This window comes from Protopterus annectens, chromosome 11.part0, assembly GCF_019279795.1.
Source record: "Protopterus annectens isolate FY-2018-M chromosome 11.part0, PAN1.0, whole genome shotgun sequence".
Taxonomy (NCBI): Eukaryota; Metazoa; Chordata; order Ceratodontiformes; family Protopteridae; genus Protopterus; species Protopterus annectens.
Window position 1 is genome coordinate 836,607,623 of NC_056745.1, and position 26,923 is coordinate 836,634,545.

General features: G+C 38.9%; 1 protein-coding gene across 2 annotated transcripts in view; it reads right to left on the minus strand.

Moving 5' to 3' along the window:
- SRGAP1 (SLIT-ROBO Rho GTPase activating protein 1) overlaps window positions 1–26,923 on the minus strand; it is a 1,651,729-nt gene that overhangs the window by 966,160 nt on the left and 658,646 nt on the right. The window lies entirely within an intron of this gene.

Below are 26,923 nucleotides of genomic sequence, written 5' to 3' on the forward strand. Positions count from 1 at the left end.
GAATAACGCAACAACCATGGCAGGGCTAGCCACCTGGTGGTATAAACCCTGGCTCTAGAAGATTGTCACTATTGAAGTGACACCTCGACCCCATGTGCAAAAAAGGGAAAACAGAGCTGTGGATGGATGGAAATAAATACAGAGAAAAAAATTGCAGGGCAGTGAAACAATATGGACACAAACTCCAAAAATCTGAACCTGTCCTTAAAATCCTTACTCTCTCTACCTCAATGTATTTTTTAAGGTGAAAGGTACATTTAGGTCAGAGATGCTTATTTTTACATTGTGAACTCAGAGAACATCAGACATGCCAGACTCCATTTATTCCACAGTTGCAACAACTCGCACAACATGCACAGAAATACACCACATTTTTCAGATTAAATCATACTTCCAGCAGGTAGGTTTCTTGGGGTCTATAAAATAAAATCAATAAGTACAAATAAAATATACTTTCCTTGTAATGATCTGAGTCATGGGGTAAGGCTTTTGGGGATATCCTGTTTGGAATTTCCCTTTAAAGTCAGTAGTACATTAAATCAGACTATCACAGTGCATCATGCCTTAGTCGTAGAAAAAAAAAAATCCTCTGCATCATCCTGTCTTCACATCAAAAAGGGGCCTCCGGGCATCTTACACAGAAACCTCATACTTTGCAGACTTCAGAAGAGGTCGACTACGACTACATCCCCCATGCAACTTGCCTTCAACAATGATTTAGAAACAGATGAACAAACTTGCATCCTTTAGCAATTAGCCTCATCTCAAAACAGGAAATCATTGTAAACTTCACTGAACTTTACCTGGAGCACATTAGCACCTCCACATTTAGAGACTGCTTTTGGAAGGCAAATGGGACCTAGCTACAAACAAGGAGATTCTCTTTGGGGACAAAGAAATGGATGCAAATAATCGTACAACAAGCCTCTGAAGCAGAAGTAAATGTGCTAAATAACAGGTAGCAAAAAAAAAAAAAAAAAACGCTTTAAATGAAAAGTATGACAGTAAGAATGTACACTGGGAGTAGAAAAACCATGAGACAATATACAAGAGTTATTCATTTACAAAATGAACAAAAGGTCAAACAAAAGTATAAAGGTATACTAAATGTACAGAAAGTTGGGAAATAAGAAATTCTAAGGTAAAACATTTTGAATAAAAAAAACTATGTATTTATACATAATTCAATTTTTTTTAACAATACTGACATCAGGCAGTCTAAAAGGAATTCTCTGTTTTACTCTTGGTGCCATTTTATCTCAGCTCTCACTCTACTGCCATGATGCAAGGTCTTAAGATAACTTCTTTACCCTTCTTTAACTAAACACATTATTTCTACCAGGAAAACAATATTTGCCCTGCTTCAGATTACTGGAAAACAATATTTGCCCTGCTTCAGATTACTGCAGAGTATTATGATTTGTTTGAATAATTTATTGGACTAATAAAATAATTAACACTAATTATAAAAAGATCCTGTTCAGAGCCTGGAAGTGATAGCTGCTAGTCAACGTACAATCTGTCTTCCAGCTACATTACACATTAACATGGAATTACTTTCAAAGTCATGTGAGCATTAGTATGTCACCTATGCGATGACATCAGCTATTTAGAAAAATTTGACATAAATGCTTTATTTTCTACAATACAAGACAAAGTGCTCAAAGTAACATTTTCATATGAGCGTACATATATATTAGAATGTACAAGGCAACTGGGACATCTGGCCATTTACACCTGGTCAGAACCTACCCATAGACCTCCCCTCCTTTTTCTAAGGAGCAACAAGCTACTAACACCTGGGTGAATTTACAAATACATTTCTTAAAGGAAGACAATGTAGCACACTGATTGATCTGGAGAGGAAATTTGTTCCAAACAAGGGGCAATTGCTATGTGATAAATCTGTCCATCCAACCATGATTTATACATTTGCTGAAGCAGGTTCAGATCTCTGGTTCTTGTTTTCATAAGACTGTTTGATTTCTGGAGAAATCTGATGTCTTGGACTGACGAATCCTAAATGGCCTGGAAGGAAAGGCACAGAACGCCCCAAAAGAACAATGAATATAGGGAAACGGTCTTCAGCTTCCCTTAAAAGTTCAAGTCCTTTAATCTCATGATATTTTTTGTTAAGAACCACTTGGTAGATTTAGTAAAGTATATCACAAAGGGGACAATGTATTATATGATGGGCCTAATCAGTGTAGAATAAATAGGGGCCAGGACTTCTTTGTAACAATACCCTTTGTGATCAGCTGTGCCAGACAGAAGGATTTCCTGACTACTACTGCAATATGTCAAAGAAGAGGAAGTTATCTACCCATGTTCCCAGGTCTCTCACAGCATCTTCATTTCAGAGTGGTGTATTTTCTACACTAAAAACCAAGCGGAGGCTTTGTCAGCAAACCAGCTATTAACATGTGTAAGTTCAGTTTGTAGCTTCTGCTGATATGCAGAACATCCAGTTTACAATTGTTAGCATGTGCGCACACAGACACACACCACACAGAGTCTTACAGTCGATTCACTCAAGCTGGTACAATTCATCGAAAATGAGCATTTGACATTACCTGCTTTTTTCTATGCAAGATTGCAGTGTTACAAATTCATAAAAATACACACACAGACACACACACACACACACACACACACACACACACACACACACACACCATTAGGAAGCCATAAGGACTTAAGTGGCCTATAAGCATGTTACGAAGAAACCTCATGCTCTGCAGACCTTGAAAAAGGTTCAGTATAACTGTATCCCCCATACAACACACAGCAATTGCATTTGTTTGCTGTTGACTCAAGTTGCTTACATCTGTTGGACTTGTCAGTAGGGAACTACTGAAAACTAGTTTCTGGCAATACGCATATAGGATTAACAGTTTTAGTGCTAACAAGCTGTAGTATTGGGTTTGATTTCTTCAGTCTCTAATTGCGGGCTTCTACCCAAGTCACTTTACTAGAAAGTGCCCTCAGGCCGATTGTGAAATAAATCCATACGGAAAGACAGTCCTTCAAGCAAAAGCTACTTTGGATTCAATATTTGTGACTTTTTTTTTTCCTAAGGGAGGGTTTACAAAGTGTGGTACTGGTAAAAGCATGGGGGAGGGAACAGAGTCTGTAAGCATAAAAGAGCACTACTATATGTAACTGGGGAAGTATGTATATGTGTAGAACACACACACACACACACACAAACATTTCACATATGTGTGTGTGTGTGTGTGTGTGTGTGTGTGTGTGTGTGTGTGTGTGTGTGTGTGTGTGTGTGTATATATATATATATATATATATATGTGTGTGTATATATATATATATATATATATATGTGTATATATATGTATATATATATATATATATATATATATATATATATATATATATATATATATATATATATATATATATATATATATATATATATATATATATATATATATATATATATATATATATATATATATATATATATATATATATATATATATATATATATATATATATATATATATATATATATATATATATATATATATATATATATATATATATATATATATATATATATATATATATATATATATATATATATATATATATATATATATATATATATATATATATATATATATATATATATATATATATATATATATATATATATATATATATATATATATATATATATATAAATAAAGAGACGGTGTGTTTCATTTACCTCCAGATCTGTTTATATGAAGAGGTTTAAAGAGTGCTGGGAAAATGGAAAACTCAACAAACTAATCATACATAATGACTGAAGCTCAGGAAAGTACAGTTGTGTACACTTACTATAAATGTAGATGTTCAAGTGTATTCACTGTTGTAGTCATAACTGATGGGATTTCCTACCATTGAAGTCCTTGGCTGACACAAATACCAGAGAATTTTCTCCTCCCCCTGAAGCTGGCGAATGTCCTGACAGACATTGTGATAAAAGGTTTAAAGGGAGTCAGCCAGCACTGTAACCTTAGTACTTTCTTGACCTCAGATAGGAGACCCCAGCAAGTTCCCTAATGTTAAGGGCCTAAGGTCAGAAACTCCACAGTATGTACAGAGAAGGAGGGAACAATCTGGAGCTAGAGAGAAGGATAACCACTTCAATGTCATGGGCAAGAGGGGAAGGAGGGAGGGAAACAATACTGCAACAGTGAAAACACTCGAATATCTACCCTTATGGTATGTGTACACAACTGTACTATATTCTTCATGTTTCACTGTTGCAGTCATAACTGATGGAATGACACCCTAAGCTGAAAGGAGTGTGGATGGAAAGATTAAGGACAGGAAAGGATGCCCTGCAATATGGCAGTGGGAAATCCCACTCTGGACTTGGTGAAGGTTGGAAGGTGATAATATTTGGTGAAGGTATGCACAAAGGACCAAGTAATGGCTTCCAAAATGTCCTTAGTGGTCACCCCTTTTAGAAAAGCAGTAGATGTAGCAGTAGCCATAATGGAATGTCACCTCACAGAGTCTGGATGCTTCTTTCCATGATGGCTGCAGCAAAACAAGAAACAGTGGGAGATCCATTTGGAGACTGTTAGTTCTTTCATTCCAGACATACATATTCACACTCACAACACTCACACCTATGGGAAAGTTACAGTGTCCCAATCCCCCAACTGCATGCCTTTGTAATGTGAGAGAAAAATTGAAGCATCTGGAGAAAAACCTACGCAAACAGAGGGAGGACATGCAAACTCTGCACAGAAAGCATCCCAGTTGAGAATCAAAGCAGATAACCTCTTGCACTGAGGGAGACAACACTACCTGCTGTGCCCACTGTTGCTTATATTTCTTATTGTATTTTACATACTTGAGATGTTAATTATATTATAATTATAGTCATCTGAGTAATAGTATTTTGTCTACCACACATCCAGGAAGTAATTGTACTTCCTGTGTGGTAGGTTGAGATGTACTGTATAAAATACAAAGCAAATGTCAATTCACAATTTATTTACATTACAAAGTTAATGGTTTTGAATTCTTTGTTAGAAATTACTGATTTTTATCTTGTGTTCATTCCAGATTACTAATAAGTGGGCACTTACTGGTACATGTGTGTGATAATCATGCACCTGCGCACTTGTTTGTTTGCACTTTTGATAGATTTTTTTCATACGTAGGGGTTTGATCACTCTAATGCGGTACAGTTATTAATATATAAACATATATATATATATATATATATATATATATATATATATATATATATATACACATTTATTCCAGTGATACTGCTCATTGACATGCTAAGTGACTCAAATCCAAATAACGCACACCTATGGAAATTATGGAAGCAGCAATTACTCTGCAAAACCACTGACAAGCAGTTATTCCTAGTGGGGGAAATGCATACTTTTAATCACTGAAGTATTTACTTGACAGATTCAGTGACTAAGTCACACAACGCAGACATTTGGAAATTAGTGGGAGGCCACCTATTTTGATAAACCATAGACAACAAGCACATTCTTATCACAACAGTTGATCTATGAAGGGACCCTCATCAGTAGGTCTGTGTTGGGGTTTCTACTTAGTTCCTTTACTTTTTTCACTGAAGTTCCTTTCCTTGTGGGCATAATATCCCTACTACGGTGTGGCATGATGTATTGTACAACACAGGATGGGTATCTTCTCAGCCTGACATTTTGACCTAGCTACAAAGTTAGCACATTTCCTGCAAACAAAGAAAAAAAAAGCAATGGAAGTCTGACATCTACACAGTCTGTAAGGATCTACAATATATACATAGTCAAGTTACAGGAAACTCCTACAGTCACTAAGAGATGGCGGGGGCACTCAAGTTCACAGGAGGACCTCAGAGAATATGTGGCTCATTAAGGAAGGTATACTTTTTGGTCAACTGATTTAGTAAGAAAATGTTTGTATCCATCCATAACTCCCTTTTTGTATATGGGGTCATGGTGTCACACTAGGACCAATGTGCACACTGCCATTTCCGCTAGGTCTTGCTATTGCTGTTTTTTCATAACACACCAACACACATACAATCACACTTATGGCCAATTTGGAGTACCCAATCCACCTACTGCATGTCTTTGGAGTGTGAGACGAAACTGGAGCACCCAGAGAAAATCCATGCTGACACAGGGAGGGCAAGCACACGCCACAGATAAGGCACCTCTGCTGAAAATTGAACCAGAGAACCTCTTGTTGCAAGGCAACAGTGCCCTCCTAAAAGAAAATGTATGTTATTCTATCTAATGTCAGAAACCATCCTTGGTGCATCTACGATTGGGCTGAATCTCAGAACATAATTCTCCCTTCAGAGTGAAAGGAAATGGAGGACAACCAGGAGGGACGACAAAAAAAGCTAATTTCTAAAGTGCCAGGGCACTTAAAGGAGTCCTGACTCCCACAGTCATGGTACAAGCAGTAATACTTGGTGAATGTGTGAACTGAAAACCATGTTGTCATGGCACAAATGTCTGCAGTGGGTGTTTAGTAAGCAACAGAAGACGCCATATATCTTGAAAGAGAAGCATTTGAAATTCACCAATGGCAAATGGCAAAACAATCTGTTATCCACTGACAGTACTTTGTTGTCCAGTTCGATCGATCTTGCTTGGGATGCTTTCTTTACAGAGTTTACACATTCTCCCTGTGTTCAGGGTGCTCATGTTTCCCCCTGTATACCATAGGTAAAATTGCAATTTTTCCAAATGCCCACTGGTTTTATATGATCCAAGGAGTCATTGGAGACAGAATTTTTTGTAAAACAAGGTCACTGAAAAATCAAAATGACAGGCCACATGTTTCGAAACAAAACACTGCAGTGCATGTGGTTTCTTTCTAGCAATAGTATTATAGTTTTTCAGTCTCTCCAGGAAGAGCAAGCTGTAGGTCTTGACCAGGCTCCAATCACAATTCCAATGTCCATGTGATTTCTCTAAACATAATCCACAAGTCAGCCCTAACTAGGCCCTTATACTCCACACCATCCAGGTGTCCAGGGTGTCAAAAAGGAATTGATTCTGCAAGGGTCTCTCAGTGCAGTGACAGTTAAACACCTCTGCAGTAGTGTGGGGGGAGGGGGCTCTCTATTCCTCTTGAACTACAAAAGAAAACACTGAACAAAGGCCTGCAATTTAGTTACTTTTCTGGCTGTAGCTTGGATAACGTCTAAGTATAGTGCAAAACAAGGTCTGAGCCATATATAAATGAGGGTGATTAGAGAAAGAAAAGAAGCAGCCCTTTGGCAAAAAGTAAAGAAAATAACAGAAACCTTCACAAATCCCATTATATGTCAATGGCATGGGAATACAAAGTTACTTTCTTATGTCTAGCATGAGTCATACAAAACATCATGGGAAAGAGAAAGGGTTGAGGGAGAACAAGATCACTTTGATACATCAAGCCCCATTGGTAGCCATGTTGTGGAAAACAGGCTAAAATTACAAATAAAGCACTGAGGGTGATTTTGAGGTGTTAAAATAGGTCAGGAAACAAAGTGAAAAAACAGATTTTTTTTTTAGTTCTAGGGTGGAGTTTTCCTTTATGTAACATATTTCTTGATTCTAGCTCTCTAGGTTACTTCATTTGATATCAGCATAACTAACCATCAGTACCATCTTACCTGGCTAATATGTGGTGTTTATATATTCACAATGTCAGTACTCCAAGAAAAAAACGCAAATATCTGTGAAAATTTGCATTTAATCCAAGAGTGATAAATACTGAAAAAGGTGGATCAGTTTTAACGTCTCATTTTTGGTCTGTTTCACATAAAATTTATTTACTGTCAAATCACTGAGGACTGAAGTCACTAAATAATGACACAAAAGCACCACATAACGTTTGTCGTTTTTTGGCAAGTGTTACTGGATTGATGTCAAAATAATGACATGCATTACGGTTTCAGACTTCATACCCTTCAGAAAATGCATGCTAATGCAAAATCTGTTATTTGAGCAATACTTAAATTATGTCCCTATTTTTGGGCCTTTTGTCCCTCCATTATTTTAGGCTTTGTCCACATTTCTTATGCTAAGAGGTTCAGTGGTAGTACATGTGGCAAACTGAAGAATTTCAAAAACTTCAGGTGTATCAGCAGATGTAAAATGTTTGTTGGAAATGATGAAATTACATCTGGAACAATTTCACATCCCTTTAATTCATCCCCAGCAGGAGTACGTTGTACAGATGGTGGTACCTTTGTGCACTTTTTAAAACCTTACTTACAATTTTCAAAGAACATGCTCATAATTACTGGGGAATAGTACAGGCTTATAATGATGCATTTCATTTTGCCCTCACAAGATGCCTCTTTACTTACAGGAAGAACAAGTCCTTAGCACAATACCTTGCAGGTTTAAGACAAGACTGCTTAGTGTTTATGCTCATGCACATAACCAGTGACCACTGAGCAGGGGTTTGCATAAAATAATATGCGGTGTATGAGTAATTGTTGTGAGACTGTTTCGACTTCCACACTGCAGCACATTTTAAAGATTAATTAACTACATACTGAAACCAACATGTTAATACGTCCCCCTTGCAACACAAAACAGGAGCTCCCAGTAGTAAGGTGTCTTCTTCCAGCAATGACATCTTAAGTGCAGTAGATGAAAACACACGGTTACCTCAACAACAAAAAACAAGTTTAAAGAAGAAGTGTTACACAGTCACATTAGCTAAATTGTTGAATAGTGTCATCTGATTGGTTTACAAAAACAGTGGGCATTCTGAAGCCACGTAACTGAAACACTGTATGTCCCCTAAGGCATCATTTGCATATATCCCATGGCCCTCCCATGGCCCTCCATTATAGGAGATTTAAGGCATCACACAGTGAAAACTCTGGCTTGGCTGGGTTAAGGTTTTTCTTGCAGTTTTTACCACCTTATCTCAGACTGACACCAATGATAAGCATGCCTAAGCAATATCTAAGCTAGTGACTTACTCGGCCTGCAAGCTACCCTAAGAGGATCATGTAAAAAATTTAAAGATCTCTAAAAAAAGCTAGCAGCACTCCAATAGAAATTAACTGTACTCCCAGTATGTTAGATATGCATAACCTTCTTTAGAAACATTAATAAATGTAAACAACTCCATAACAGTAAATTTTAAAGCCTTCCAGCATACCTCTCAACCTCTTAAGGCAAGAAATCTGGACAAAGCCTAAAATTATTGGTGGGATGGGGACAGGGGGACAAATGCCCCAAAATTAAATATTGGTCTTACAAACTTTGAACACTGCTAGAATAACAGGATTTGTATTAGCATGTATTTTCTGATTTTCAGAATAACATGAAGTCTGAAACAGAAGAGAGAATGAGAGAAGAAACATCTACTGCACTGCTGGTAGTGTTAATAAAAAATGAAATTAAAATAAGAGACTTGTGAATACCAGGTAAGATTTGAGAGATGTCAGTTTATGAACTGCCAACCTGGTGAAAGGTATAAAGGATGATACGTTCTAAGAGTTTCTTACACACTACACTCAGACTATGATGTACTTCGTTATCATTAAAACTGGTAAGGCATCTCATATCTCTTAAGTGCTACTGCAGAAAATATTCACAGCAGTTGTAGCTCTAAATCCAAGTCTGTGATGTCATGAATATTTGTGCAGATGGAGTCTCGTATAAAAAACTGCGACTGCTTCCATTTCCCCAGCATTTCACATGCAGTTTAAGTGAAACAATCAGTTTAATTATTTAAAAGCAAATGGAGTGTTTTGCAAGACATTTTCAATTTCCTTGCTATTGACTACTGGATTGTAGATTATATCCTGAGGCTTAATGTCTCTTTTTTCCCCTAAATTTAGGAGAGGCTGAGGCTTTACTTGTAACAGCTATATTATTTTACATTTCTGTGATGATTTAAGGCAAGATTCAGTAAATAAGTGTTATGACAAAATATTTTTTAATTATAAACAGTATAGTTGATGATGTCTATTCTGCCATTTTAATAGATCCTATTTTAACTTGTTTTCCTGGCAGCAAGGCAAAAAAATTACAATTAAAACAAAGGATTCTAAGAATTTATGTATGAGAATTGCTCCTATAACCCTTTATTCTCTAATGCATATGCTTATAGGACAAATAAGTAATACTTGATGAGTACTATAGTACTTTTATGCTAAACATGTGCATGATTCCACTGATCCATCTGTTTTGTAAACATCTGTCCTAGTCCAAGGCACCATGATAGCAAGACGAGCACAGCAGATCGGACTTCCCCATTTCAGCAACAGTTTCCAGCTCATTCTCTGGGATCCCCTTCATTTTTAGTCAAGCCAAAGAACTTAATATCACCTGTGTGTCCCTGGTTTGCCCCAGGGTCTTCCCCAGTGGGCTGTGCCTGATACACTTCCCATGGGAGGCACCCATTGTGTACCCTGAAATGGTGCCCAAGCTACTTTAATGAAAGACTCTCAAAAACAGGCACTGTACTCAAGAGATCCTCCTGGACTATCATATTCCTCATGCTATCGTGGGGAATGAGACCAGCCACACTGTAAAGAAATCTTATTTCTACTGCTTGCATCCAGAATCACATAATTTTAGTCATTATACAAAACTTTTAACTATAAGTGAGGATTGAAGTTGCTGCAAACAGCAATCCACTGTTTCCCTTGAAAGAACAATCTCCAAATAGAAGGAGATGATGTTCATTCCACCCGCTTCACACTTAGCAATGAATCGCTAAGTATATGCAGGAAATCACAATCTTTGAAGATATTAGGAGATTATTATCTGCAAACAACAAAGATGCAATATTTGCATATTCAGACTGCATGCTCCCCAAACATCTAGTCATCGTGAACTCCTGATCATGGAAACCACAAACAGGATGGAAAACAGCACACGTCTGGCAGCAGCCCTGGGAGTCTTTACTGTTGCAGCACCTCTAAAAAACAGGGTATATGGTCACATGACTTCTCCAGGTACACAAAAGCACAAGTAGACTGTACTGTTAAACACCTGCAACATCTCCAGTACCTATGAAAGGACAAAGAGTTGCTTCAGTTTTCAAAGGGTAGGATGAAATCTGTACTGCTCTTCCTAAATCGGAGACTTGACTAATGAATAACAACTCTTTTCCAGCACTGTGGCACAAGCTTTCACAGGAAAACTAGTCTACAATGGGAACACACCATCCTGCCTCTTTTGTGAAAGTGCAGACCATTACTTCAGGTGGCTAATCCACAGGTTACTGTCCCAGTCTTCCATACAGCACTGAAAAGACATGTCAACCAGAACACACCAACAATATCCAACACTTCAGCATGTCCAGCTAGATTTCATTAACTACCACAACTCTACTACCATAGAACTTTTTAATCACTACAGTGACATCATCTATAAAAATGGATGCCCCACCACCACTTGTAACCCATGCATAACATCTGCTAAACAATGTAAAAATGAATAAATGATTTAAAAAATTCACATTAAATGGCCTCCGATAAGAAGGTGTTGATTTTCTTTCTCAACAGACGTTCAGCAGCAATGAGGCAGGGAGGTAAACTAGAAATGGTCTCTACACCACACACAAGCATACAACTGCTTCAGAAATCTGGCAGCAGAGACTGCTGAACTGCACTGAACAAGAACTGGTTAACAAAATGTCCATGCTCATACCCAAGAGAGCAAAAAGATGAAATCATCAGTAGCACACCATCTAATGACAAACTGTGTGTGCAGAGGGAGAAAAATACTATTTAGTGTAGATACAGGTTTCTTAACAATCAACTCTGAAACAGAATACCGTGTACATAAACATATGAACGAAAAAAAATAAAGCCAGAATCCTAATTAAGGACTTCAATGCATCTGAGAAGTCACTGCCAATATAAAAACATGAAGGTCAAGTCAGAGTCAGTATGAAAGAAACACCGTCTCCACAAAAGATATAACATCTGTAATATCTAAACTGAACAGAATCTTAATGTTAACAAATCACTCTACAAAACAGTTCAAAACAACAGCTGCACCCTACCAACACTTTGGCATCTCTGTCCACACTCCCTATATCAGAGACATAGCTAAGGCGGAGCAGTTACCCCAGGTGCAAAGGGTTCGGGGATGCAATCTGCACATGATCAGTCTTGGGTGCATTATCACTCCATGTGTGCATAAACCATAGCAGCTATTGTTGCAAATATAGCAAATAGTTTGATACAATTTAAAAAGGCAGAAAAGCTTTCTTTGCTCTCCAGAGTTGAGGACTGTAAACTTAGACCTGGCTTGCTCCTTAACAGGAGTGCCAGATTGTGAACAGACATTTTTTCCTTAACTGTCCAGCTGAAAACATAGATAGGAAAAACAAAAACAAACAAAAAAGAAAAAAAAAATACAAACAGATACTGACATGGGTTATTCTTAGTCCAAGATGGTAGAGCGGACTTTTTTGCTCCACAACTAAATGTTGAGGAAATTCATCAGATTAAGAGATGGCACTGGGCACCAAAATAGCTCAAAGCTCTATATATACCTTTGAAGATGCAAAAACTTGTACACGCAGCTCTTGTGAACTCACAACAATGCACAGCACCTCCAGGAAAGCATGTTCCAATGTACTAAGACATTCACAATATCAAATGTGAATTTATATGTGCGATATTACAAGATTTGAAAACAATGCACATGGCCAATGGCAATGGTCCTGGGTCCAACCAGTCACTTTTAGGAATTTTATCAGATTCAGAGAGCAAATGCTGAATGTTAAAAAAAAGCTAATAATGTCTGGTAGCCCTCTAAAGTGGCAAAAATATCCTGAGACAGGAAAACAATACCAGCACCACAGCAACAACATATCAGACCTTTCTGTGATAGATCTGGCTTTATAATGGTGTATTTTTACCAATAAGATAAAGAAATACTCACTCAAACACTGCAGTGTAGGAACCAAACAGAAGCAGTGCAACAACCATTTACTTGACAATGTAAAAAGTGTGGAGCTGACATGAGCACCTGCATCACTTTGGACCACCTACACCCTCTCTGGATACACACATAGGCCTTCACATACATCCCAACGGTTACCAGCACTGGCTTGGGAGTGCCAAGTTCATACCCCCCTGATAATGGACCTTGTTATAAGCAAGGCTTCTGCTTGCACAGAAGCAGTTTGGCCTCCAAGAAACTAACACCCCTTCAATCCAGGATGGGTGAGCCATAAGCTGTTCCCTTTCTGTCATTCTCATCCTAGCTCTTCCAACGCCCGAGGTGGTACTGGAACATCATCCGAGTCACAGTAAGAGCTTCTTCCCTCTGTACCACAGAAAGACTACAAGCAATGCAAATGTCACAAGACATCTGCAACAGCTGAAAAGACCGCAGAAATACCTCACTAAAAGAATCACAGGCCTAAAGCAGATGCCCTGTGCTGACCATCTAGAAAAACTCCAGCTATACACTGTGGCATATCGTCTACTCAGAGGTGATCTCTGCTTAACATACAAGGCCATGTCAAACCCTAAGCTGTTGGACATGCTCCACTTAAATAAATCACAATCCCTTAGAGCCACATGCTCCAGGGATCTAAACCTTGTCATCACAATGAACAAAACATGCTGGAGGAATAGGTTCCTGACCCAGTGATTCCCCATAATCTGGAATAGACTGCCCATACATGTCAAGCAGAGCACCTCCTTGGCCCTCTTCAAAAGGAACCTTGACGATTGGATGGGAGATAGGAAATTCACCCCGGGGATCACGTCAGTCACCCGTGGAACTAGGCGAAAGAAATATCTGGGGAATTGTTATGGCTAGGCTTGTATAGGCCCTAGGGCCGAAAGCCTAGTACCAACCTATGAACTTATAAACCTGGCTTTATTGATGTACATCAAAGATTTTGGTTAGGACGCCGGAGAAGCTAGGATTTATTTTTATTTATTATCATTATTATTTTTTTGAATACTTCCCACATGCTGACTACAAAACAAAATCTGTGCAAGGCCTGTGAAGAATTCTTACCGATACTATGATTTTTACTGTGGAATTTGTTCATTACAGTAAAACAGCTGCAGTAACTGATGCTTTCACACTGGTAGTGCACATCTTTCTAAATTGAGTTTCCTGTTTCAAGACTTTTGATCTTGGAATTCATGGACCACTAATAAAGCCGTCTCCCCAAAACACACAAACTCTCTCTCTCTCTCTCTCTCTCTCTCTCTCTCCGATCTAAAAGACATCTAATACAATATTACACCTGAAATGAACACAAAGCAAACATACTGGAGCAAAGCTTTACTTCTGTGAACTGTTGTACTTCAATGCTTAATTACAAGCTTCCAAGGCACTTGTACTTGCAAGAGCACAGTTTAAAAATTAAGTCTATTACACGGCTGGGTTTTATTTGTAAACAGTTGCTAGACTCCAATAATAATGCACCCTTAAATTTGCAAACCAACATTTTACAAATGCTCTGGCTTCAATCTATATCTCTTTCTGGAGTTGCTGTCAGCATGAGAACACACACTATTATACAAAGACTACCCATTAATATTTAAAAATGCGCACGCTGATTGGTCAGCCCAACCAGCGTGCCCATTGTAAATTAAGCATATACCAACAGGAAAAGTCCAGTTGCTAAAGTATCACTGAGTGACTGAACTTTCCTGTTCACATATGCTACATATTAAAACTTCTATCAGTAATTTTACATGTCCCAGTTGTTCGCAAGCTACTATGTGAGCCGCAATCATCTACCTACAAGAAAAATCAAATACGAAAAAAAAACTACCCGATTTTTCTTGTATGTAGAATATTTGGGCAGACATAGTGGCTTCCAAACAACTTCAACATGTAAAACTACTGAAACCACAAACACCAAAAAACACTACCATATCTCTCAACCTCTAAGCCTGACATAATTGAGGGAGAAACGCCCAAAACTAGGGACACATTTTAAATATTGCTATATCTGATAAACTTACCAACTTGCTAAAAGAAATAACAGGATCTGTGTTAGTACATATTTCCTAAACGATATGAAGTCTGAAACTCAAATGCATGTCTTTAATCCTTACATTACCCAGTGACTTCTCAGAAAAAAACAGAAATTTTATGAAAAAAAGACCGAAAACATGAGGAATCTGGAAATTCTGCAAAAATCTGGACGGTTGAGAGTTATAAGCACAACGTGAGCCGTTGCAACTGAGTGACTGTATACTAAACTACTTTCCCTGCTTAAGCAATGTACATACACTGTCCATTTGCAGCAGGAAAGTATAAATACAAAAAGCTATATTAAATATAAGATTAGATCCATAGTTAATGCACTATCTAAGCATGTGTTAGAGAGAGGTGATTCACACATGTTCACATTCAGGGTTATTGAAGTGTTATCCACCAGTTTCAGAGGTGGTGACACTACGAATCATACTGAGACAACAAGAGGATAAATGGATAATTAGGTTCAGGACAGACTTATCCAGGTCTCAATGATAAGGTACCCATGAAACCTTTTTTAAAATCTAGAGGGCTTAGATAACATCATTTTATGTATTAGCTATTTAGTATTATTGTGTTTTTGAATATGTCTTCCATACATTTATATAATAGAAATATATGAATTTTTTTACACTTGTGAACATGCGTACTTATGTTTGTATGTTCATATGTTTATATTTTTCATGTGTATACATATATATCTTTTATTTTTTGGATGTTATTGAGGTTTTTTATAGAGAATGTAGAGCTTATATGAAACATAGTTACAGTTTATATAGTTTTATATGTTTTAAGTGGATAGATTACATGAATTTTTATTACAGGGTACCAATGTATTTTGAGAAGTGTGCTTATATATGAATAAGGGGTTGTCACTTTAAGAATGCATTTGAGTTTAGATTTTGGCACCTTTTGTCGTATATAATGAGTTTTTACTAGTAATGCTTTATGGTCGGATGAAGCCCTGTTGGGTAAAAGCGCTTGCCGGATTTGTCTGATGCTTAAATAAAAAATTTATATTGGATTGAACTGTGGTCTTTGGATGTGTTTGAATGACTTCAGCTGTGCTTCGCTCCGATACCTGTATTTTTTACTGAGTTTTACTGTTGGATTGTGTGGGGGGTACTGAGCATTTACTCCCTGTGAGTTTTTATTTATTAGTTTGGTGTTATATGAAATAAGAGTTTACATCTAACTTAAGTCTGCAACTATTAGAAAAAGCATTACTATGGAGACGGTAGTACTAACCACAACCTCCCTTTCACTATGTGCATGCACATACACTTTATACCTCAATAACATTAACATAAAGAAAAAACATTACAGCCACAACAAACATTCAAAATATCCACAAGAACCTCTGCATTTTACCAACGAATAGCTAAAATTATTTACAGTTTCAAAAACAAAATAATAAATACACAGATCTACTTACAGTAAATACACAGATCTAAACAAATCAGAAACAGTATAGAAATATAAAACAAACAGAAAACATAGGAAAAGCTTTAAAAACTAAATTTTCTCATATAATTGTCTTTTTACATCCCTAGAAAAAATAATAATAAACTGTATTTAAATTAAAACAAACATAAAATAAACAATGAACTTAAAATAAAAGTCTGTAACTATTTCCTATCAAAAAAGTGGGAATAATACTTATTGGCCATTTGGGCAGTTCTTTCATATCTTTCAACTTTCTGGTTTAAAAGTTTGCGTTTGCGCTCCCCCATGTTATTAATGACCAGGTCAAGGATGTTGCTACCTCTAATGGGGGTAAGAACAAGCTGGTCCAGGGCATTGGAATTAATGAATTCCAGGAAACGTACGGCAACTGTATTGGTACATCAGTAGTTTTCCCCAGTTTTCCCCTCTAAAGTTAGCTATGAAAACAGAATTGCAGCAGATAGTAAAGACAACCACAAGGCCTTCTATAGTTATGTAAAGAATCTCCACGGCAATACCCAGATTTGCTCTGAGCTACTGCACAATGGTACCTCCTATACTGAGCCAAATATACTGGCCGACAGATTCAGTGCCAACTTTACCCCTCTCTTCCCCCCAAAGGACCAAGCCAATACCAGTAGATTGCCAGGCACCCAGTATTACTGCTGCACAGGTTAAAACAGCACTGTCCACAGCCAAGAATACAGCTTCTATGGGAACTGACAATATCCTTGGCTGTGTTCTACATGAACTACAGAGTGAACTGGCACCTCACCTGTGTGCCCTGTTCAATCACAGACTCACCTCAGGCTTTGTTCATACCGAATGGCACACTGCTGCAGTCATCCCTCTCCACAAAGGAGGAGAGACTACAGACCCTGGGAACTATCGCCCCATTAGCCTGATGAGTCAGATATGCAAAGCTATGGAACACATCATCATGGACCTAATAAACAAGGGTATAGGGAATCTGCAAACTCTGGATCCCACACAGTTTGGTTTTGTGAAGGGTAGAGCATGCCTACTCAACTTGGTCAACTTCTTTGACTCAGTCACCAGAGCTGTGGATGAAGGCAAGGTGGTTCATACAGCCTACCTTGATCTGGCCAAGGCCTTTGATACCATTCCCCACTCAGGAATCATAGAAAAACTCACTAAGTTAGGCATCAACTCCTATATCACTAGGTGAGTTGCAAACTGGCTCACAGGTAGAACCCACAGTGTGAAAGTAGCTGACTCCAAGTCAGACTGCCGACCAGTCACAAGTGGAGTCCCACAGGGTTAGTCCTGGGTCCTCTCCTGTTTGGTATCTACTTCTCTGAAGTCCAGGCCAACCTGAAGGGACTCTGGCTGACAAAGTTTGCAGACGATTGCAATGTGAGAGCTATTATTAACTCCCCAAGTGATGCTGACATCCTACAGAAAGGCCTCACTGAGACCAACGACTGGTGTCAGAACCATGGCCTTAAGCTCAATGCCAAAAAATGTGTTGTCATCCCCTTTGGGAAAAACCCGGTTCCCATGAATTACTATTACTACATCGATGGTAGTCCACTGAACACCAGAAGGGTTTATAAGAGATCTGGGAACACAGGGTGACAGGAACCTCTCTTTTGACCACCACATTGCCACTGTAGTCAGAAAGTCCTTCTATGTGGCACATCTCATTATTAAGGGTTTTGCATCCAGAACGAAAGAGGTCATTGTCTCCCCTCTACTCTTCCCTCATTAGGCCAATCATCGAGTACAATGCCCCATTTAGCATGTACCTCACTAGACACCTGCAACAACTGGAGAGGCCGCAAAAGTACCTCACAAAGAGGATCCTAGGCCTTAAACACTTGTCTTATACGGACAAACTCAAAAAGCTCCAACTATTCTCTGTCTCCTATCGCCTACTTAGAGGCGATCTCTGCTTGACTTACAAAGTCAAGCCTGACCCAGCTCTGTTAGAAATGCTACAGCTAAAGAAATCCCAATCCCTCTGCACTACATGCTCCAGAGACCTCAACCTCATTACCACAATCAACAGAATGTGCTGGAGGGACAGGTTCATAACCCCGAAACTGCCCATGCTATGGAATAGACTTCCCATACATGTCAAACAGAGCACCTCACTGGCCCTCTTCAAGAGAAATCTTGATGAGTGGATGGGAAAGGGAAAATTCACCCCGGGGATCATTCCAGTGGTTCTACTCAACAGAGGCACTGGGAACTAAGGTCGGGTGGCATGATGCCACGGTAATCCTATGGGTTAGGCTTGTAAAGGCTCCAGGGCCATTAGCCCAGTACACACCTATGAACGTATAATACAAAATAAAATTAACAGAAACCTAAATAACAACATAAACACAACACAACACAAAACTAGCACCACTGTATAACAGCAATAACTCATGGCTGGGTGTGGGTAATACTGGATTTACCCACAACCAGCCATGTGTTATTGCTATACTACACAATGAGGATCTACTCACAATATTCTATGTGTTACATGGAGTTATGGGATTATGATCAAAAATGGTCAAATTACTACCTGTTTCAGCACTGCTATAGCACGAGACCAGACGTTAACAACACTTAGAAGGGTTTGTGCTAAAAGCAGGCAGCACTGACCGGTAAACAGTAGCAGCAGGGCAAGAAATGGCTTTGTTTCAACTTCCGTTTCTGCCTGCTAAACTACACAAACTACTTTGGGTACAACTGCTTCCCTTACAAAGAAGATATGTAAGGACAGCAACCCTCCCCCATACACGCACACTGCTTTATCAGCTTCCAAAGCTGACAACACATTGCATTTTTTTTTAACAACCTTACTTTTGACTAATCTCTAGTACACAGAAGTCAAATCTTCATTCACTACAAAGAATTATTAGCAGCTCAGCAGATTATAACTACATATAGTTCTCAATATTCTCTCTTGAGGTGACTTTTTTGGCATCCATGCCTTGAACATAGAAGCAAGTTACGATTGGCGACCCACTAATAATAATTTCTATAGGTGAAATATAGCACTTTCATTCGTCTCATCACCACTCTTTTGTTTTGACTACTAGCAGTCAATCTGTTTGTTACCAGATATCATGCCTTGTCATGTATCATTTGTTTTCAGGCATGGAAAATAAAACGGATATGGACAACATCAAAGACAAATCAAATTATAATGACGAATTACTGAACACCATTGAGTTTCATGCTACATTTCATGAAATACTACAGTATATATGGCAGGAGGCATGGTAGTTTACTCATTTTTATGTGACAAACAGATATCCATCCAGTGAAAAAAGTGCACATCAAAAAAGGATCAATTTTTCTGGCACATAGCAACCAAAGATAGAAAATGTCTCTGTCTGTCTTGCCATCTATCCCAGTACATAATTTCATTAAACAGCAAATACTGCTAAATAACTAAACAGTTTCTGACTTGGCAGCTAAACTAATACAACAAACACCTTCCTACAGATTAAGAAGTCAAAGCCACTTGGCACCTACATTACAATCTCCAAAAAGAAAACTACACTACAGAGATCATGGTTTATCCATTCTAGGACCCAAACTTTGGGGAACTGTCCCCTCCCGTCTTAGACAGACTTCATCTTGCCCAAATTCTGAGTACACCTAAATGCCATCTCCATAAACCCTTTAAATACCAACGCAATTCATTAAGCCACATCACCTAATTTCTTCTTTTCCTCTTACCTAAACTACACTCAATCCCTGAATGCATGCCTCACCCCATTGTCACCCTTCTGTTGTACATACCTGTATACAATTGTTTGAATAATCTTGCGTATCTCTTCCTGTTAAACCTGCAGTACCACTATACTCACACTGATTTGCTTTCACTCCATGTATGTTAACTTTTGTGTATTTTCCATGCAATCTTCTTTTTGTTACAATTTAAATGTTACTGTAACTCCATTCTCTTACTTTTTATTCTTCCCAGGTTGAGATTAAAATTGGTCACTTGCGAGTCGACTTTCCTCACAGAAATGCATTTTAGATTGCTGACTGGTTCAGAATGAGCACAGAATGAGCACGGTAAAGATGCAGACAGAACAAATCAGGAGTAATATTCAGTAAATGCAGTTTATGAATCATGTATGAACCAGATTATTTCACTTCCACCTAATTGTATGCTACAAATTCTGATAAAGAATGAGAATGCATAAATCTGTTTGAAAGTGAAGATTATAAGAGAGTTAGTCACCTGAAAAGATAACGGCTTTCTGATAAGATGTGCCTCCTTTGTTAATGAGTTGCCCAACCAGTAAGGTAGCCTCAGGATCTTTGTATCCATTCCTCCTAGTGCAAATTCTTAAATGCCTCCGAAAAGTCATGTTCATCTTGTAATACGTCTCCGACATGCACATCACAGAGGAACCGTACCTAAGTTTTCTGTTGCCCTGTGCAGCTTTGTAGTTCCCTGATCTGCCACCCTCCTCAACACTATGTTCAGGAACAAAACACTCTCCTGCTCTGAAACTGTAGCAAACCGCTTGCTGTAAATGAAAAACGCTGTTTGACACAGGTAAAGTAATGCACACAAAGTGCTGCAGAGTTTCTGCCATGACTGCAAACACAGTACTGGCATTCCTTCTGAATGTCAGTACCACAACATTAGCATTTGCTGATTGTGTATCCAACACCATGCACCAAGGATGGTAACCATTTGAAATGTCAAGACCTGGTAGAGCAAGTTCTGAAAAAAGGTGGCCAAAAGGCTAAAATACAGACTTACACATACTATGTCTGAGATGCTATTTCTTGGACTATTCCCTTTTCTCTGAGATATGGCCACTCCAGAGATGGCATGCGTTTGGAGGGGTGTAAGGGACTTGCCTCACCCTATGGAGGGTACAGGGGTGGCAAGCTTAAAGAAGAGTGATTTTTGGCAAACTCTTCTCTGTGCTTTGGGTCTTTTTTCTCCGGCCTGTCGGCACTCAGCATTTCAAGCAACAACATTTCTATAGAGAGCCACCCAGGACAGATACCCCCATTTACTCCTCCCTAACTATGCCTCTGCACAACAAACTTCTATTATAAATGCAGTTAGTGTGAGCAGATTTGCTGTGCCATTTTGAATACTGTGAACTGCAGTAATCATTACCCCATTCAAGTCCACATGCATAACTACAATAAAAAGAGCAAATGACTGATGATTATGTCTGATTAGTGGCCAAGCTTAGTGGTAAGACCTCTACCTCTCATCTTCAGGGTATGGGGTTTATTCTTGACCTCCAGTCACTGTCTGAGTGGAGTTTTCCATATTCTCTCTGTTTCTGCATAGGTTTTCTCCGGGAACTTTGGTTTCCTCCTACCTGCCAAAAATATGCTGGTTGGCTGGCTGGCTAAATTGTCCACATACATGCTGTATTTACCATTGCCCTTGTGGCCCAGATTGTGGTCAAAAAAGGCCTAAGAAGGACCAGTTTACTTACCTGGTTAGCAAACAAATAAAATATTAAACTTGGCTATGTGAAAATGTAGGCCTATGACTTACGACAAAAAAAAAAAAAAAGACTGTCGTTCTGATGTGTCATATAAAACTTAAGTGCAGAAGAGATGACAGACAGGACAGCACTTTCATCTCTAGTGACAGATGCACTCCTCCATAGCAGTTGTCTGCAGTATGCTTCAGTGATTTATCCCTTGTTATAAACATTTTAGCACTTAGCACTTTTCTACATGAGTCAGGCAGAGTATAGTGTGCACTTCCCCTCATCCAATGCCATTTATGTAGTACTGTGATAAAGTACCAAAGAAAAAGACATAGATAACCCAAAGAAAGAAAGGCACTACAGCTCGTCTGTGCAGAAATTCAACAAAACTCCATCTGTGGTTCTACTGGGGGCTCTGTACAGTTCTGTACACTTTGGATCCAAAAGGATACATAATGAATGCTGACCACAGGCCAACAATCAAACCAGTGCGGTTCTGCACTTAATCCTGAATCTTAATATGCACAGTTTCAAAGTCATAAAAAGCACATTGTAGTAATTTACCATTATTATCCAAGATAATACCATCCCTACACAGGGTCCAAAAAGGACCACCTTAGATAACTGGTTAACAAATAAATAAAATATTAAATTACATCATCTTCATATATTTGAAAATATAGGTCTATGACTTCAGACAAAAAAATCATAAGGTTTGCCTGACATCACACAGAATTAAGGCAAAGAGCTGTTAATCTGCTTCTGGAAGTCCATGATTTGATTCCTTTAGACTCCAACTGCCTACTGTGTGAGAGTAACTGACTTAACCAGACTTTTGGAAACTTGCAGCCAGAAGGTTTAGGTTTATCTGATTAACAAATAAATAAATAAAATTAAAATTGGCAACTATGGACCTTACATTTCAGTTTTAATAATTAGCACTCTTGTCTTCTTACTTGCTTTTGTCAAATTCTGTTATCAGCTGTAGACTAATCTAACACAGTAACACTTGAAACTTTTTTTCCAGCATTTGTGACAATCTGTGAGGGGTATTATACATATTAGAAACATTTTTACTAGTAGGAAATTTCCTGTAAATATTATTTCATATTATATTATTAACATACAACGATGTCCAAAAATTTTGAAGTTAGCCATTCGTGTTTCACATGGTCAGTTAATTTATCTGTTTTTAATTTTATAAGCTACGTGAAAAGCACTCAACATTTTGGATTTGGCACTGCATAGACTGTGTGTTCTATGTTCTATATATTCTCTGCTTTTTTATGCAATTGTGGAAACTGTTATGTACAATGCATATAATTTTTTACATGTCAAAGAGCTTAATATGGTTATTAAGCACAGTTTATTCCATACTTTTTTATCCCAGAAAGGTAGATTTGAAAAAAACATGATTCATGTACCACAAAAAAAAATCAATATATTCTAAACTGCATCACATTTCAAATGAAAAAGACATTCAAGAACAAAATGCATCATTTGATGGCTGTGTAGAATGATCGTGTGCGTGTGTGTGAGAGAGAGAGAGAGAGAAACAGAGTGCGAGTGTGAGTGAGAGTGCTTGCCAGTCTGCCTGTAGGTATGTGTGGAGGTGTTATAAAGCTCACAGGCATTATAAGAGATTGTTTTCCACAGTGACAAAGGAGGATGCTAGTGGACCAACATAACAACTTTCCTAATGAGGTAGCACAGTAGAACTCAAGAATGCACAACTAACACACAAAATATTATGGGGGCATACCTCTCAACCTCTAAGTGCAAGAAATCTGGACATGGACAAAGCTAAAGTCGACAAATCAGAGGAAATCTAGACAAGGACAAAGCTAAAGTCAACAAATCAGAGGCTAATTATAGGCACTGCTCTTATAAACTTGAAAGCTTTTAGAATACGTTTTGTGTTATCATGCATTTTCTGAAAAATATGAAGTTTGAAACTCAAATGCATGCAATTATGTTGACTTCGGTCTTCCATGACTTGCCAGAAAACCACAAACTTTGAGGAAAAAACTAAAAATATGAGGAAAATCTGGACAGCTAAGAGATATATGCAAGGGAGTAAAAAAGGAGGTCAAGTTGCTTGCTACCTAGGATGAAACCCTAAATAAATAAGCAAAGACGTGATAAAAAGAAGTTATGTAGTCACCATAACGTTCCATCTGAGCTGTTGGTTTTCATTTGTCTTCAAGCTGTGGGACACGGATCCAGGACAGAACAGACTCGGCTGCATTCTCCAGCATTGTAACCGAGCTCCAAGCTCCTCCCTTACCCATAATGCCCCTGTCTCCTTCCTCCCCTCAGATCGAGTTTATTGCCAACCATAGCATCCCAATCTGACACAATGCCTTACCCCCTGGCAAACATACCAACAGAACACCACAGGGAAGAACAAGTTATGCCAAAGTAAAAGCTATGCCTCTTCCGGCCAGTCAACCACACAGCCCACATAAGACCGGGGGAAGGAGGGAGGAATGACTGAAGACAAATGAAAATCAACAACTCAGATGGAATGTTATGGTGAGTACATAACTTCATTATCTGAAGTTGTTTTCATTTGCTCTACAGCCTGTGGGACAGAGCCTCCAGCTGCAAAAAACCTGGGAGGCCCCATGGAAGGATATTCCTGAGCACGGTGGAGCCAAAGGATGCCCTGCTTCTGGATAGAAGATCCAACTTGTAATGAGAAATGAAAGTATGCAATGATGCCCATGTAGCCGCAGAGCAAATATCATCCAAGGAAACTCTGGACCAAAAGGCAGCGGAAGTGGCCATAGACTTAGTAGAATGCACCTTAACTTGACCTGGCAGAGACAATCCTTTGGTTGAATACACCAGAATTATGCAGTGAGAGATCCAATGAGCAATGGTGACCTTCAATGCAGGTTTCCCTAAAAAAGGGCTTAGAGTAGGAAACAAAAAGCTGACCAGACTTGCAAAAAGACTTTGTTCTATGCAAGTAAAAATGTAATTGTCTGTGAACAACCAGCAGCTGCAATTTACACTCTCCCTTATTTTGGAAATTTGGAAAGAAAACTGGAAGATTGATAACCTGATTAATATTTGATTCCGAAGCCACCTTTGGAAGGAAAGAAGGATTAGTGCGCAAGGATGCCCAGTCTTTATGGAAGATCATATATGGAGGCTTAACTGATAAGGCTTGAAGCTCTGACACTCATTTGGCTGAAGTAATGGTAATCAGAAAGGCTGTCTTCCAAGACAAAAACTGCAAATCCACCAAAACTGTGGGTTCAAAGGGGGAAGAAACTAAGACTTGGAGGACCAAATTCAGGTCCCATGGCAGTGTTGGGTCCTTGATTGGGGACCTAAGAAGAAAGGTACCTTTCAAAAAGGCTTTACAAAGCTAAGATGAAGCCAAAGAAGCTGAATTATCTCCTAAGTGGAAGTTAGATATAGCTGCCAGATGAACTTTAACCACTGAAAAACTTGCACCCTGTTGAAAAATTCCTTCAAGAAATTCTAAATTAGCAGGAACTGGGGTAGTACAGGGGTCCAAGTCACGCTGAGATGCCCAAATAGAAAAACTTTTCCACTTACTAGAATAAACCTTTCTAGTCGAAGATTTATGAGCCGCTACCAATATATTTTTAACTGGAGAAGACAGCCCAGGGGAGTCCTAACAATTATGGGAACTGGAGCAGCCAAGCGGTAAGCTTCAGACTGGCCAGATCTGGATGTAGAATCCCTACAGGATGTGAAATTAGATCTGGAACTGTATCCAACGTCCAGGGAGGATGCACTATGTGAGACCACAGAGAAGGGAACCATACTTGGCGAGGCCAGAAGGGGGAAATGAGAATGACTGAGCTTCCCAGCCATCGAGCTTTCTGGAAGAATTTTGAAATCAGGGGGAGAGGAGGATAAAAATACAGAAGACCGAAGGGCCAAGCATGAATCAGAGCATCTTTGGGGACTTCCCCCGGTGGGCGGCTCAGAACGAAAAACTCATTGCACTTGGCTTTGGAAGAAGAGGCAAAGAGATAGCAGCAAGGTTGACCTCACTTTAGAAAGATCTGTTTCACTACTGACGGATACACAGACCACTCATAAGGCATCAGGATATACCTGCTAAGCCTGCCTGCTAGAATGTTGGACCTCCCCGGAATGTGTGTTGCCACCAGAAAACAGCCGGTGGAGATCACCCACTCTCACACTCTCATGGCTTTGCCACAAAGGGCGATAAGACCTGGTTCCCCCCTGCTTGCTGATGTGCCAGACTACAGACATATTATCTGTCTGGATGGCAATCATCCCAAGGGGAAGATGAACATGAAGAGCTTGCAACGCCAAGAGCACTGCCCTCATCTCCAGGATGTTGATATGCAATTGAGTCTCCAGGGAAGACCATGTGCCTTGGACTGTCCTTACCAAGCAATGCCCCCCCCCCCCAAGTAGGGAGGCGTCCGTGGTCACCGTGGTTGACGGGGCAGGAAGAATAAAGCCCAGGATTGAATCAACTAGAGAAGAGAATTCCTGCATGCTTGAGATAAACGAACAGGATGGTACAACGGCAGATCTAGTAATGATCACTGGATCATGAAAGTCCATTGGAGCACCCTCATGTGCAACTAGGCTGTGGGCACGAGGATGATCGTAGCCGCCATCAGTGGCGGCTGGTGACTTCAAATCAAAGGGGGGAGGCAGCAGGAGACAGCTGAATGACAGCTTACTTAATATCTAGATGGAAACAAAAAGGTTGTGAGGCATGAAAAAATAAATTACTTTTTAAATGCATTACCAGAATGCCAGTCAAAATCAGGTATAAAAAAAACAAGCAGCACTCAACTCAAACCACTCCTCCTTGTACTGCAGTTCTAATTACAATTTATATCCAGCTTTATAAAAGTACCAAGTAACATTCTGAAAGTAGCAATCTCTGTGATACCCCCACTTGTAAAAATGTTTCTTATCCAAAAAAGACCTGCTGCCTGACATCAACTATCTACTTGTTTCATGGGGAAAACATGATCAAAGTAACAAATGAATAGCAAACAAGAAATAAGCTCAAGATAA